This window comes from Simochromis diagramma, unplaced genomic scaffold (assembly GCF_900408965.1).
Source record: "Simochromis diagramma unplaced genomic scaffold, fSimDia1.1 OVJJ01000417.1, whole genome shotgun sequence".
Lineage (NCBI taxonomy): Eukaryota > Metazoa > Chordata > Actinopteri > Cichliformes > Cichlidae > Simochromis > Simochromis diagramma.
The window spans coordinates 120,972-126,244 of NW_024387123.1; the positions used below are offsets into that span (position 1 = coordinate 120,972).

Below are 5,273 nucleotides of genomic sequence, written 5' to 3' on the forward strand. Positions count from 1 at the left end.
GCAGTGTATAAAAATTGGTGTATTTCAAAAATAAAACTATGAAGACACTCAAAATAAATTTCCTGTGGTGGGAAACTATTTTGTGCAACTTTTTTGTATTTACAGTTTTGAGGGATAAGCCTCTTAAATTTCTCTAACTACAAATATATGTTAAAAAAGCAAAAACGATTTTCAATTTTTTTGTAGTTTATTGCACTTTTTTGCAATTTATGTAATTACTATGCACTTAATGAATACATATTATTAAAATCTGGGCTATGATGGTTGTATTGATGTATAGCAACTTGAAATGCTCCCAAAAATGGCTCCACAGCATGTAAAAATATAATATAAGCTCTGGCGGACTTGGTTCTATGGTAGGTCTTAAAGGGTTAATGTAGTGTTACATCCTGTTTGTTTGCTTCCATCTGTGTACATTCACTGTTATGTTTCTATTCTTACATTGCTGTGTGATCACTGTTCCCTCTGCTAACTGATTTGACCTTTTGTATCTCACACTGATACTTGTCATATTTCTATCTGCGCCTAAAAGATAAAAAGTTTTCCATGCTAAAACACAGCTCCACCTCCTGCAGTTCTCCCTCTGAACCACTAGATGTCTCTGTTATCTAAATGAAGACGTGCAGCACAGCAACCACAGCAGCGCTCAGATCACGCTTGTCCTGTTATTATGTATAAAAGCATGAAACAGGTGAGACAGGTGGGATCAATATTAATGTTGTGGAAATATATGAAAAAGCAACAAAAGAGTGAAAACATTTCGTGTTTCTAGAAAGATCTTTCAGCTCATAGCTGCTCACAGACTGTATTTACAAGTGACAAACTGCAACTCTACAGTACATCTACAGTATATATCAAATATATTCTGTATTCAAATCTATCGAGTAATGTTTGAAAGTCTTTCCAGGTGAGTTTGATCCAGGAAGCCAGAGTCAGACAGAGACTGTGCAGAGACTGTAGAAGGACAGAGCAGCAGCAGAGCAGTCCAGATACACTGATGATCCTCTGTCAGATCCAGAGGGACACACAGGGATGATGCTGGACTCTACATTGTGTCTGACAGTGGAGCTGTTCTCAGAGCAGTTCACTCTGCAGCACTGACAGTCATCTGCACTTCTTCTCACTCCTCTGTCAGTCACTGCTGGATGAAGCTCTCCTCTCCACCTCCCAGTAACATGGCCCAGTCAGAGCGTCTCTACACACAAGCTGCTGCTGCTTCAACCTCTCTGGATCATCAGGACACAGCTCCTCCTCTCTCAGCACACACACCGTCCTGTTTACCATCATATCGTCCACCTGCAGAGAGAAGAAGGAAGAGCAGAGGAGATAAACGAGTGTTTCCAGAGACTCTTCATCAGCTGTCAGTCAGTGATGCAGCACATCCAGTATAAAGAGCAGCAGGGACTTCAGTGCTGGGACTGTACTAGGACTCATTGTTGCTTCACTTTTTCTAATCTTTGGATTTTTATTGAAGTTGATGAAGATGTTTTTCCCTCCTAGTTTGAGTTTGGACTTTCATTCATTAGAAGAACCTTGGTGTGTCCACTCTGAGCTCTGTAGGAACCCCAACAACAAGCCCAACAATCCAGATGGACGGTTCCAGCTGTTAACTGGAGGAATTCCATCCAAACATCTGCTCTCACTAAATTCTTCCTCACCTACAGACTGTGTTCTTCACTGCTTTAAACTTGGAAATGAATGCAGTCATTGGTCTGCGTGCTGCTTTGTTCAGAGAGCTGATTGGCTGTTGACAGCGTTTGATCAGAGCGTGTCAGCCGTTACCATGGTGACCATAAAGGTCAGAAACAGGAAGTGTTTGTGTCCAATCCTGAAGCCTGTCACCATTCTCCTCTCACAGCTTCACTGAGAAGCTGCAGCTTTACAGGAAACACTGGATCTTTGTTTCATACTGACTGTGTTTAGTACAATACTGCTGACAGCACCACCCACTCACTCCATCACTCTACTGACCTCAGAGTCTCCAGTCTGTAGTCTGGACTCTGCTGAAGATCAGACAGCTGCTTCACATCTGGATCCTTCAGGTTGTTCCAGCTCAGGTCCAGCTGTCTCAGATGGGAGGGGTTGGACTTCAGTGCTGCTGCCAGATAATCACAGCTGATCTTTGACAAACCACAGCCCCTCAATCTGTATAAAGAATGAAAGATGTAAGTTTATTAGACAAAGTGTGAGCTTGAAATCATTCAGTGTTTCATCATCTGTTCAGAGCTGAAGAAGGTTCAGAATGTAGAAGTTTAGAAAATGGAAACTCCAAACAGCTGAAGCCAACAGGAAGCAGCTTCAAACAGGAAACTGTGCAGAGTTTCAGACTATATGTCCTGATGCAGCCAGTTGGATTTTGGAGATTTGAATCTCTGTTCTGTGACTAAGTCCTTGAATCATTTCTTCCAGTTGGTCCAACAAGACAGACTAAGTGTTGGACATGTGTTGTGGCTCCATTAGGGGAGCTTCTAAATGTGATGTGATGGCCCCTCTGGGTCTGTCAGGTCACAGCACTGAAGAGAGCTCAAACTGGGCACACAGTTGTTCCAGTCTGGACCAAAGACTCTATACTGGGACTGAGGGACTGCTTTGACTGCACCCACTGGGACTTTTTAAAGGCTCATGTTCTCACTTAGATCATCGATTTCTACTTACATTTCTTTCTGGGAAAAATGGGGATTACTTTGGAAACAGGAAGTATTTTCCCCAATAAGCAGCCCTGGATTAGTAAATCACTCCAACATGTTCTCAGGCAGAAGAAGCTGTCTTGTTATGAGGGAGAGAAGAAAAAGATTGAGGCACAGAAACTTGTTGAAAGAGAGATAAAGCAGCTAAAATCAGGTGTAAAAGTAAAGCAGAGGATGAGCTGAATAAAGGACACTCAAGGCTGGCTTGGAAAGGAATGAAGTCCATGGTGGGGATGCAGAACAAGGAGCAAAGATGAATGTGATGCTGAATCAGCAGAAGACTTGGACTCATTTGATTCCAGCTTTGATATCATTGATTTCAATGAAGAGCTTTGTGATTGTAGCAAAGGGCTGGTAGCTCTGAGAGTCCCACTGATGAGGTGTTTGTGTGGAAATCTCTTAGTGGGACCAAAGAGAGAAAAAGCCCTGGTCCTGATGCTGTGGGAGGGAAATGATTGAAGTGTGCTGTGAGGAACTGACTGGGAGATTTTCACACATTTTCCAGTCCTCCTTGGAACAACAGGAAGTTCCCAGCATATGGAAACAAAGGTTAAGTGTCCTATGGCACTCAGTGATGATGGTGCTGTGGCCCCACCACCTCCACCTCTTTGTAAAGGAACTAAGTGTAATCTGAAGCTTCAAATGGAACTAAGACTTCCTCCACTAGGTGGCAGTGTCTGATGAGAAAGTGTTAGTGGAGCTGGCCTGGAGTCAGAAACAGGAAGATGCAGGATTTGGGCTGAAATGGGGAAAAGTGGTTCGCACTAGTGCCTTAAAGCAAGAAGGTTGTAGGTTGAAGCTTGTTGGCCTTTCTGTGGAGGTTGGATGTTCTCCCACAGTCCAATGAAATGCTGCTTAGGTTCATTGGTGCTTCTAAATTGGCTGTAGGTGTGGATGTGAGAGAGTGCTTCTCTGTCTCTCTCTGTTGGCCCTGTGATGGACTGCTCACCTGTGCAGGTGGACCACGCCTCTTGCCCTATGACAGCTAGGGCACAGGCTGCAGCCCTGTGAGCCTAAGCTGAATAAACAGTTAGCAAAAATGATCCATAGATGGCCTGAAATCCCCCAGTTAGCAGTTTGGTAGATAGCTATGACATGTTAATCCCATCCAGCAGCTGTATTCTACCTGTAAGCTGATCCCTGCTCAGCCAAAGCACTTTTTCATATACAAATTACAACCTTTAATAGAAACCTATTGGTCAGCATCTTATTAGCCTGCTGTTAGCTTCATTCCACAGAAAACTGAGAGAAACTAACAGAGTTGATAAAGAATAAAGAGAAATGTGCTGATTTAAAGCCTTTGAAGTGCTTCAGATGATCTCTGTCCACTTCTGTCCACTCATTCATTCATGTAAGCTTTCTAATGCAGCTTTGATCTTCACAGTCTGCTTTATGAAACTCATTCTAACCCTGAATGTCAGAGTGTTCCTCCTTCTCTTTCCCATCATTCATGCTGGCAGTGGAGGAGATTTGGATGTTGGACTGTGTTTTGGATGATGTGTGTATGTTTGTGTTGGACTGCTGTCTGTAAAGCAAACGCACATTTTGCTTTGGATTTCAGTGTCAGACAGACTTTAAGGTGGAATGAAGAGTTGGAGAGTTTCACAGTGAATTATCCAGTGGAGGATTTTTCTTCTTCTTTGAAGGTTTGAAATGTGAACATTGTTCTGCTGCAGTCAATGGACTAAACCAGAGAAGAAGAAAACAGACTTTACCATGAAGATCCTCAGTGTGGATCAGTATAATATCAGCCTGATGTCTGCAGTTTAGTGTCAGCACAACTTTCACATCATATTCATCTCAGCACAACTAAAACATGCTGACTGACCTCAGAGTTTCAAGTCCACATCCTGGACTCTCCAGGAAACCACACAGATGCTTCACTCCTGAATCCTGCAGCTTGTTGTTCCTGCTCAGCTCCAGCTCTCTCAGATGGGAGGGGTTGGACTTCAGTGCTGCTGCCAGATAATCACAGCTGATCTCTGACAAACCACATCCCTCCAATCTGTATAAAGAATGAAAGATGTAAGTTTATTAGACAAAGTGTGAGCTTGAAATCATTCAGTGTTTCATCATCTGTTCAGAGCTGAAGAAGGTTCAGAATGTAGAAGTTTAGAAAATGGAAACTCCAAACAGCTGACAGAGTTCATACGCCTTTGTCAGGGTCAAATTCAAGCAAGACCATGTGAAAATTAAAACACATCATCCTAGGTGAACTTAAACACCTTTGTTCCCCTTTTGTTAAGACATAGAAAAGTACACCACACAAAAATACTGCAAAAGGAAACGGTCGCCTTATATACATAGTGTATAAACTCAAAATGCACATTTCACTTCAAATTAAGATTAGAGATGGACCGATCCGATATTACGTATCGGTATCGGTCCGATACTGACCTAAATTACTGGATCGGATATCGGAGAAAAATAAAAAATGTAATCCGATCCATTAAATATCACGAAAGCACCTCGCAAAACTTGCAACACGCCGTAACTCACCTCAGAACGTTAGCACGTCGGAGCAGTATGCATCACGTGATAGAGCAGCTGTGGCATGGACCTGTCGGTGGTCTGGATAGCATGTGG

The 5,273-nt window shown here is 42.8% G+C and overlaps 1 long non-coding RNA gene across 1 annotated transcript; it reads right to left on the reverse strand.

Moving 5' to 3' along the window:
- Nucleotides 1-747: 747 nt before the first annotated feature.
- LOC120743396 lies at nucleotides 748-4,533 on the reverse strand. Its single transcript, XR_005698173.1, has 3 exons — nucleotides 4,516-4,533; nucleotides 1,972-2,145; nucleotides 748-1,296 (listed from the first exon to the last, which is right to left on the reverse strand). It is a non-coding gene; the product is annotated as an uncharacterized LOC120743396 (long non-coding RNA).
- Nucleotides 4,534-5,273: the final 740 nt, after the last annotated feature.